Genomic DNA, 11,367 nt, shown 5'->3' with positions numbered 1-11,367 from the left:
TAGGGTAGATGGTTGGACTCGATGATTCCAAGAGTCTCTTGCAACATAGATGATTCTATGATTCTATGATTCCTGCTGCTCTATTGCCCGTGGCAGAAAGATGCCAGAGGCCCTGTTCAGCAGAATTTTCCTCCTCCTCCCCATCCCTATCCCCATCTCCATCCTCATCCTCATCCCAGTGTACGAGCCCTGTCCCTGGCAAGCCTGTGCCTTGTTTTAGCTGTGGGTAGTATTGCTGCCAGCTGTAAACCCCTCCTTCTGGGTCTGTGAGGCAGGGTGTCATCTCAGGATAGTCCCTCAGGACAGTTATTTATCAATTAAATATTTTTTTTGTAATTGTACATACATCAGGATGCTGTACTTCTCCTAATATTTATTCAATTATTGATAGAGATACTAATGGAAGGGAAAAACTTCCGAATGACCCATCTTGCTTCTCCATTCTATTAATATCTCTATTGTTAATTGGATAAATTTTAGGAGAAGAATTACAGCAAGTAATGAAATAAAGACTTTACTATTCACAAATCCAGGATAATAATTCAGCCAAAGAGAATCATACATCAAATAAATGGCCAAGCACACTTTAAATATGTCTTTGTACAGTAACAAGGCACAATTTAATCCCATTAAGAAAATGTTGGCAGTGGCTCAGTGTTTGGGAACATGCCCCTGAACTGTCCTGCTGTAACCTTGGATGTAGGAAAAGTTGAGACAAAGCAGAGTACTCAGTTTTACACGTCTTTGCCCTTTCGTTCCTTAATGATGCAATGAATTACTAAAACATTTAATATTGTTTAGCTGCAGAAACTGTCTTATATGCAGAATTTAAGTGATAACGTGCTTGCTGAGTGTGCCCTATCTGCTACTTTGTGTGCATTTTATTTTCATCTCCATAAAATACAGATTCCTGAGCTATCTCAAAAGAGCAGGTCCACGTATTATTTTAATTTGCAAGAACCAAAATCTTTGTTCCATATATCTTACTTAAAGGATAAAAAGAACAGGTAGGTTAGTTTCTCACTAACCAAAAATTTAAGAAAACACTGGGTGTTTTCCCTCGGGTTTTATTTTTCACCTGGGTTACTCTGCTTTTACTTTGTCCCTGGTATTTTCAGCAGGATCTGGAGTACTTTTCATTTCTCCCGGTACTCCGTATGTGGCACTCAGCTGCCAAAACTATTGACTTCTCTTATTTCTAATTAAGAAGGATTTAATATGTACCATAGAAAAGATAGTATGGCTACATGCATTTCTCATGGCCACATATTGTATCCTTGGACTTCTAGCTATAAATCTTGGGGAAAAAAAAAATGTGTGGAGAGTTTAAAGCACTAGATTTTCAAGACGAAATCACAGCTGACTCAGTATAACTCGAGACTGGCAGTGCACTGGGGGGTCAGCACAATGTGGGGGTGGTTCTGCTGATGTGGGGTGCTCCCCACGTCTCTGCAGCTCAACGGGATGTTGGTGATGCTCCTCCCCACCTACGTTGCTTTCTTCCGATGGGATGGTACAGCACTTCCCAGATTTCTGCAAGCATGGAAGGAGAACGGGTGCTTTGACTGTTATTGGGATATCCAAACTAAAACATTGGGAGTCAGAGGTATTCACATTCAGCACTGTCCACTGATTCTCTACCAAGGTCTTGCCCTTAAAATATCAGCTGTGGTTTTCCTCCGCTGTTACTCGCGATATCGTGTTGTGCTGAATGAATTACTTGACAGAGCTTTGTGTCTCTTTGTACTGTAACGGCTCCCAGAAAAATTGAAACTGACAGTTCCTATAGTAAGGCATGAGGAAATATATTTGAATAGTGGATATGTTTTATAGCGTGAGGTCAGAGAGCGCACATATATCACAGGGTACAATGGGGAATAAGAGGGTAACTATAGATATACGCACAACACACAAACCCGAGTGATTATTTTTTAGCTCTTGATCCATCCTCTGGCATTCGCTGCCAAACCAAAGGGAAAAAAAAAAATAAAATGCCGTCCCCTTTCTGTGTGATTGCAGAATGAGTCTTTGCTCTGCAGAATGAGGTTTAGAAACCACAGAAAGCAAACAGCATGGCCTGTAGCAGCGGGATGGCCCCATTTTTCTTGCACAAGTCGCGGTGCTAAGGAGCTGGCATGGATGCCCAAAGGCACTGCCACGGCCGGGGTGGGGTGACTGTGCTGCTTCCAGCAGGTTTTCTCCAAGGAGCTTTTGGAGTGGGACAGCTCGGTGGGTCGATGTACCCTAGGTGGGCTCAGCACCAGCACACCTAGAAGCCACCAGCTCCTACGTGGCTCTCTGCCGCCGACAACCTCGCGTCGATGTTTTAAGGGCAGCTTGTTGACAGCGGAAGCAATATGACAAAAATGAGGTAGGCAAGAGGGATTAAAACATGTAGGATTGTGCAGAACTTGTTAGGCTCAATTACATGAGTCAGGAACTAGTGAAGTGTTTGAAGACCTGGAAATAATTCCAATTTGTCATATCGGGAGTCTCCTTCCCAGAAACAGGCTGTGGAAGCAGAGGCAAATCCGCCATATGGAGAGCAGATGTCTCAAGGGAGCTGAAAAGAAGATACTTTGCTAGTACTAAAAATATTCGGTATGAGGAGGTGATAACAAGTGCTTCTAAAGAAGAAGCAATTATTTATCATTGAGTAGACAATTTTTACTGTTTCCTAGAACACAAGCCTATATGCTCAAATAACCCCGGACTGTCGCAGTGAAGAGGCACTGATTCACAGCTCAGGGCAGGAGCTATAATAGTAAGCAGATTGCACGTCTTGTTTAACCATCTGCTTTTTAAAGCACATCTTATCACAGGCTGTATCACACCGAAAAAAGGAAGGGAAATCGGAAGGCAATGAGTTACTGATGTACAGTCGGCTTGATGTACAAACAGTATGGTTGCCTTTGCCATTTGGAGCTTTGATGTTTTACTTTTTAGCACTTTAATTAGGAACTGTGTTGTAGAGTTTATAACCTCCGTACTATGGTGTTAGATGGTTCCTGTTAGATGTTCCTCCTCTGAGTATCAAACCTGCTTAAACATTGGGAATGAGGCTTAAGAGAACTTCATCACTTCCTTCAGATACCTTAGGAGATGTTTTGAAGAAGGATCCCACTGAGTGAGGAAGCTCAAGTGCGGCTTGAAGTGAGATCAAGCTCTGCCTGCTCTGTAAGCAGACATGCAGCTGGGGCTAATGCCTGTGTGAGTGCCAGCCAACACGTGCTCATGTTACTCATGTCCCAAGTAGATGTTTGGATTTTCCTCCTGCCAGAGCTGCTCTGCTTCCCAAGGAGCAGACCAAGAGCTATCGACTCAACTCCCTCAGCTCCTGCAAAACTCCAGCAAATTACTGCAGGGAAAGATAAAGCAATCCCAGAAAGTTAGGGCCGTGTGGCTTATTCCCCGGTGCTGAGGTGAGATGAGCTTGAATAGACTGACTCCAGCACATGTTCATCTAATCTGTTATTTAAAACCTCTAATGACTGCACTCCCCCAGCCCACAAAGGTAGCCTGCACCTGATCTCATCTTTGAATATAGTTGGGAAGTTTGTCCTAATATCTAATCAAAATCTCCTTTGCTTCCAGTTAAACCTATTACTCCTTGTCCCACTCTCAGTGGACATCAAGGCAACAGATATTCATCCTCTTTACAGTAATCTCTGAAGGCTGTTATCCTGTTCCTTCCAGACCCATCCATCTTCTCTTCACTAGACTAAACAACCCCAGGTTCTTTCAACCTTTCCTCACAAGTCAGATTTTGTAAACCTCTCAACACCCTTGTTGGTCTCTCAGGGCTTTCCATTTCACCTACATCTTTCTTAAAAGGTGATGCCCAGTGCTGGATGCAGCTCTTGAGCTGGGCTGTTCCCAGTGCCATAAAGTTACCGCCCATCCTTTGGGTTTCCCATCCCCGTGGACACACTTGTGGGTGTCAATGTGGTGACCCAGTCTGTGCTTATTCCCAGGTCTCTTCTGTTGTCTGGTCAGTCAACCCCTCTTTCAGTACAAGTCCTTTTGACCTCCTTGCACTTTACACGTGTCTCTCCTTGGTTCCATTTGTTGATTCTGGAAAACCTCTCGGATTTTTCATAGCTATTTTGAATTTTAATCCTGGGCCCCAATATGCTCACAATCCTCCTGGCTTAGTGTGATGGGCCGATTTTATAAGCATACTTTATTCCATTATCCGAGTTACTAATGAAAATATCTAACAGAAACAGGCCCTGGACAGACCCTGGGTGACCCCATTAAAAACGAATTTTCAGTTTGATGGCAAACTGTGATAAGTTCAGCATGTTTTTCAACCACTTGTGCACCCACGGACTAATGATTTCATCTGGCCTGTATTTCCTTAGCTGGCCTTATAAGAACGTCACGGGGGACACATTCAAATGCCCTGCTCTAGTCAAGGCATGTATTGCTGCTCCCTGCCCCTCAACAAGAGGGAGGAAACATCTTTGCTCCTCCAAATCAGATTTGCCTTGGCCACGCCGTGCCAGGCTGTGAGGAGGAGCGCTCCTGCCCAGCCAGCTGCAAAGCATCACCTGGGGTCAGGGAGGTTTTTGGCAATTGCTACTTTAAAACTGCAAAAATGGCGTTGTTACACACAGCGTTTCTTCCTGCTGATGGATGTTGGAGTCTGGAATGGCCATGAGCCTGCAATGCTGCTACCAAGCACCCAAGGAAACAGCTAAGTCCTATGAGGAGAGGCTGAGGGAACTGGGCATGTTTCGTTTGGAGAAGGCTGAGGGGAGACCTCATTGCCCTCTACAACTACTTGAAAGGAGGGTGTAGAGAGGTGGGTGTTAATGACAGGACCAGAGGAAATGGTCTGAAGTTGGGGCAGGGGAGGTTTAGATTAGATATTAGGAAGAATTACTTTCCTGAGAGAGTGGTCAGGCACTGGAGCAGCCTGTCCAGGGAGGTGGGGGAGTCACCAAACCTGGAGGTATTTAAGAAACGTGTAGATGTTCTTCATGCTCTAGTGCCTGAGATTGTTCGGTGTGGTGATTGTTGTGGTGATGGGGCGCTGGTTTTTTGTTTTGGTGTTGTGTGTTCTGTTTTGTTTTGGTTTTTTATGGTTGGACTCAGTGATCTCAAAGGTCCCTTCCAACCATGAAGATTCTGTGATTCTGTAAGTCCTCAAACCAGGAGAGTAGAGAAGGAGAAGAGCAAGGCAGCAACCCACACCCACAGCCGCCTGTCCTGAGCCTCCTTCCCTCATCCTGCATCCACAACTGGGTTCATCCATCTGGTTTCACCTGGGTTCATCCATCTCTCCAAGCCAAACCCCACCACCTCTGGCAGCCAGCAGTGAGAGCAGCAGCACCCGCAGCCCCCCAAAGGCTGAGGGATGTCATACTGCTGCCATTTCAAGGTCAAAATCATTCTCCTTGATTCAGGACAGGATTAACATTGCCACGCAGCCCTCACAGAGAGTTCAGATAATGGACAGACGTTGTCTAACCCAGACCAAGAAAGGTGACCGTTGCAGGGAAGGAAAGCTTGGGGGAAACCTCCTGTGGTGGAGGATTTCCCAGACGGAGGAGAAACATCCTCCTGGGAAAGCACAGGAGAAATCTGGATGTGCTCCTCAGGCACAAGCTCAAAGAAGATGCTCCAGGAGCTACAGGTCTATGTTATTTATGACAAGGGAAGAGACAAATGATTTTTTAACACACATTTTGGTTGCCCGGGGCCGGGTGTGCACTGGGTGCCACAGCAGCCTCTGCTGCTGCGGGATCCAGGGCAGAGCCTTTTGTGCTGGTAGCTCTGGGCTATGTATATTGCACCTTTACATTCAATTTGATACTGCCTTTAGCCTGCTGGCCCCCTGCCAGCACAGCTGCAGAAAGGTTGGGGAAATTTGCCATAATATGCTTGGGAATTCTTGTGGAAAGCAAGCTTCACCTACTGCAGTGGACGTGGATAGCTTTAAGGGGCTTGGGTTTCTTTTTTTTGTCCTGAAATGCTCATCCTCACTTAAAATGAGAAGTAAGGTGGAGTTTAGTGTGAAAATATTCCAGCTTGAACACACAGGACCACTGGAAATCAGTGTTTAAGACTGTTTAGAAAATGCACTGAACTCATGCCCCAGATTAAAACCTGCGGAGGCAAAACGTTGCTTTAACCAAGATCCAGCCGATGTTGCTGATACGATGTTTTGGTGAACACTTTCAAAAAAGCAGAGATGGGTGTCCGAGCCACCACTCCACTCAGCCAGCAGCACAACCCCAGCCCACTGGGGGCTTTGGGCAGCCTTGCCCCTGCGCTGCCTGGCTGACAGGGGTCAAATCCCTGCACAAAAATCTCTGCTGACACCAAGCTCCCCGACTGCTACCCCCTTCGACTGCAAGAGGGCTTTATCAAGCCTGGAGGAAGACGATTGCGAGGGCACGAATGATTAAAAATAGAGAGGCAGCGGGCTTTTATCTGTTTCCTATCAGGAAAAGTATAAGCGATGTTTTAGGTTTTCGAGAATACCCTAATTCAGCATTTTGCTGCAGCAGGGTGGTCACTGGGCTTTGGACCACAGCCCAGCCAAACAGAATGGAGCTTTTCATCAGTTAAAATCCAAGAAGGGAATAATGATCTCAGAGTTTTGTATTTATCATTGGATTTGGCCCGCTGACCCGCCTAAGGAAAGGCAATGGCTTGAAACGTTTTTCGCAAAGCCAAGACCTAAATGGCTGCAGTAAAAATTAATTTCATCCTGATCTCCTTTTTTTTTTTTTTCTTTTTTCCCAGATACACATATTTCTGATGTGTTCGGATAAATTCTGCCCCCCTGCTTCCCTCGGAATGGCCCATGCAGCTCTCCAGGCTCCCAAAGCCTAGGCTGGCCCACAGATGTCCCTCTCTTGGCAGTGGCTCGCGCGGCCCCGAACGAATGATTCAGCAGCAACTAGTGTGAAAAGGCTGAGGCTGCTGGCATTTGCCCTTCATCAACCTTTTCATACTCTTGGCATTCACCAGGAGCGTTGCTGGCTGCAGATATTTAGAGAGCAAAAAGAGCCAGTACTACAGTTAGCTTTTTTTTTTTTTTATTTAGTGTTTTTCCCTCCTCTTTTTTTCATTTAAGCAGATATTTATGCTTCTGTGGACATGAAGAGCTTCTCCTGGCCCTCTTGCCACCAGCACGGGTCATTCTCCCAGCAAGTGCTGTGCAGTGATGGGCAATACTCCTTGTTCCAGCAGCCTTTCTCCCCAGAGTAGGCACTTTTCCCCCTTACCCAACAAAACCTGTGGGGTTTGGGTGGTGGAAGCGCAGGGGTTTTCCCTAAAGGTGGAAACCTAAAGACCTTTACAAAAAAAACAAAAACAAAATGAAACAAAAGAAAGTAAAACAAAACAAAAAATCAAACCATAAAGTGAAAAAAAAGAGAACCTTTTAGAATAGACAATGGGATTTCCATGCTTCCCAATACACCTAGGAAAATGAAGACAAAATCCCTTTCATGCTACACCTACAAAAGCATGCTACAAAATCCCTTTATGCCTGCTGCATCCCAAAGCCCCATGTTTCTTCCTTCTAATGTAATTCTTCTGGTATGGAACAGGGGCACAATCTAGGCCACCTAAAATGGGGTCTCCAGACTTGAAAAATCCTCCTAGATCCTCGGCTGTGATTTAGTCTCCAGGGTTGTCTCTTCCCAGGAGGTACATACATTCCTTGGACACTTCTCAGGTCCCTGGCACTAACTTCTGCCATCCATGTGTCCCTCAGGTGTGATGTTAATTGTTAATTGATGTTAAGTTAATTTGGTGGCGGATGGAAGCTTTGAGGAGGGGTGTTCAGAGCTGAAACCAGCACCACAGGCAGCATCACTCTATGTCTGTGACGGCTGCCTCAGCAAAGCTGCCGATAATTAAACAAATGGAGCCTCATTTACCAGCCGAGGAGGGTCTCTCCAGGTTGGCTGTAAGCAGCACTGCTCGCTGCAAAGTCCAGACCTGAATTTGCTTTCACATGAAAAGCAAATTTTCTTGGATGAAAGCAAATTCACCTACAGGTCTGACAGCAAAAGAAATCACATGCTTAAAGATAAATGAGATGTATATTTGATTTTATTCTTCTTTCCCACAACATACATGATTGCTGGAAATTCTTTCTTTCCTGCACACAGTCTTTTTTTTCTTTTTTTTTTTTTCCTGTTTATTTGCCCTGATTCAGAGCTAACAGCTGCTTTTACCTATGAGAACGAGCTCACAGACGCACTTCAGGATATAAAGCACATTTATGATAAGACACCTGATAAATCCCTTTACATTCCGAATCTTTCCTGTAAAGCTGGGCGGGGGGGGCGGGGAGGGAGAAAAGACCTGCTTTAGGATGATGTCATAGCTGTTGGGCACATCTGCCCCAAATTAAATTACCATCTAAAGGGCTTATTTCCCAAACATATTTCTTTTCAGCTTGGAAGGAGACATAAAGCAGTGTATCCCTTCAGTTTGCATTTGGGGAGTCTCTGAAAATTTGGGATCACCCTTCACAGTATGCCAGCAAGATTTACTAGGGCCGAGTCTCTCAGGTGATGATGCCGTACGGGTTGCATGAAAAATGAATCTTTCTTGGTTCCTTGATTAAGTTGTGACTCGTAATAAATCTTCCGGAGACATCAAGCCCGTCTCGCTAAAAGCATGAGGGACCTTTGCAAAGCCCTCTGAGAAGGTGTGAGAAAGGGATCTCACCTGTAAGGAGAAAGCTTGCGAAAGTGAACCTGCTTGGATTTTAAAATATCCATTCGCCACCTTTCACGGCAAGCTCTGCACGCATGCCAGAACTTGAAGGCAAAAATGCAAAAGGTGTAGATAAGGACAATGTTTAAACACAGCAAGGATAAAACACTTACAAATGGGCTCTTTTGTCTACTGCAATACCAAAAAAGTAAAAGTAACAGGAGAAAGAAGGAAGAGGAGAAAATGCAGAAAAACTACTTTTTTAAAATACTTTCTATGTGATCTTCCCCTATGAAGGCACTCAGACTGTGTGACTTCCAGGTGATAAAGCAGAGGGAAGTGCTGCCCTGGACGAACACCCCATCCTCTTGCTGCCTGTTAGTGCAAATTGCAGGTGTCCCTCGTGGCAAAGCCCCATGGGACAAGGGAGCCAGCCCTTTTGGCTTTGGCATCTCTTCCTGAGCAGAGCCCACGGGCCCGGTGGCTGTGACAAAGCTGTGCACGTGTGTGGCATGGGCTGCATGGGCTGGAAAAATCCTGGTACCCTCTGGAGAAGCCCACTGGCATCACTAGTGGCATTGCTTTACAGGACTTCCAGCTAATCCATGAACCTATTTCTCCATGATAGTTGCTTTAAAATGGAGTAAAAATGCCCAGAAATGCCTCTTTCAAAGCACCTGACAAGTAGCATCCAAACACAAGCAAAGCCTCCCATCCCCTTTGGTTTGCTGATGGAAACCAGCGCGGTTGGTGGAGGTACACTGATACGCACCAGCTGAGGAACTGTTCCTGTATTTTCACCTGGTCCATGAAGATTTATAAACTAATTCCCTGCAAAGCATTATAATGGAAAAAAAAAAAGAAAAAAAAAAAGGAAAAAAAAAAAAAGAATCTTTTAGCTGGGTCCGCAAGTCCTATTTCATAAGTGAGTTATCTCAGCCTTGCTGGGTCAGATCTTACTGAGAGGACGATACATCCAGGGCTGTCATGTAAATCATTTCCTTTTGAATACTTATGTCTAATCAACTTCAGACCTTGTTTTGGACACATTGTACGTTTCATAAGCTGAAGAACTCTCTCTGATGAAATCCTTGCCTCCTGACCCCAAAATACATCTGAACAAAATTGTCCCATCAGGAGTTCAGATAATTGCTTGGCCTTTCCTGTCAGTCATAAACCAGACCGATCCAACTTTTTTGGACACTTCCCCACACTTTAATGTGCTTTTCAAACACATTCCGAACAGCATAACAGAATAGGAATAGTTGCTTTTATAAATGTGTGGTACTTTATATGCTCAAGCAAAGAAATCAGAGAACTCTCTTTGCTGGTGCCATATGTATTATTGTGTGATAAAAATTTACCAGCATGTAGTTCTGCAATTATTGTTCTTACAGCTCCATTAGTCTTAAATCTTATTTATGTACCGTGGGCTTTTTTTCCTTGGACTGGAACTCCCAGGCTCTCCCTTTCTTTGAGCCAAAGCTTATGAAGCACCGAGTAGTCCAGGCAAAACTTGAAGACTTGATCTTTCTCATGCCCCATAGTGAGCGTGTTTAAGAGTGATGCCCTTCTGCTCCCACACACCAACTCCTCCAGGATCCACAGCCACCCAGCTCCTTGGATCTGAAAAAGAGGTGGCCAGTGGTTGATGCAGCAGGACACTAGCACAGAGCAAGGTTTGTTCTTCCCACCTGGCCACGGCAGCATTTGCCACGTGGGGATGCAGCTTGCAACAGGGAGAAGCCAAAGTCCTCGTTGGGGACACTGAGGCTCTGCCCAAGGGCTGCATAAGTATAAGAAGACAAGTTGTGGACTCAGCAAAAGCTGGTGGATAGTTTTCTTTTGACTGCTGAGGGGGCCATGATTTTCTGCCCCCAACCTTCCCTGACAGCCTGATGGTGTGCTCAGGAGAGGTGGGGGAGGTGAGGAAGATCTGCTGGAGGAAGCCCAGCACATTTCTGCCGGTGAATGGCAAGCCGCCCCCTGTGCTTGTGCTTGGAGGGTGCTAAACCCTGAGCAATGAGAAGCATTACAAATATTCAGACATCACAGACGAGGGTTTACCGAGATCACAGTCTCGAGTTGAAAGCCTGGGAATTCCTCAAGGAGAAGGTGTGGTCTGGGGCAGCGCATGTGAGCTGAGAGCTCTCCAAGTGCCTCTGCAGCTCTCAAGGTCTGATGAGAAGATTAAGTTCATGGGCAGAACGCACAGTGAAAATGGAAAGCAGGCTGCTGCCCTTATCAGTGAGTTGAAAGGAAAAAATGTATGGGAATGTTAGAAAAAAAAATAAAAAAATCTTTAAAAGGCCATTCTACATCAAGAAGAAATCCCTCCAAGGAGTGGAAAACAGGGACCTGTAGGGCTTGGGTGCCACAGAGGAACTTCAGCACCGAGTTCTGGCTTCGTGATTGGAGGTGCAAAACCATATGTGGCACCTCACAGACTGTCAGGATGCTGAGCCTATGTATCTTACAGATCCTGTGGACAAGACCGGCTCCGTTAGACATCACAGTGCCTGTTTGAGGTGTCAGGCTCCTGGCAGTTTGCTGGAAGTCATTGCTACCTCGCAGGGGTGACAAAACTGAATGTAACGTAGCTCTATCTGCCACCATTTAAGAGTTTAGCACTTGACACCATCAGCAAAGACTAATCTGGAAACATGAATGGTATTTCTG

This window comes from Calidris pugnax, unplaced genomic scaffold (genome assembly GCF_001431845.1).
Source record: "Calidris pugnax isolate Ruff unplaced genomic scaffold, ASM143184v1 scaffold41, whole genome shotgun sequence".
NCBI lineage: Eukaryota > Metazoa > Chordata > Aves > Charadriiformes > Scolopacidae > Calidris > Calidris pugnax.
The sequence above is the reverse complement of the archived record's forward strand: the minus strand, read 5'-3'. Positions refer to the sequence as shown.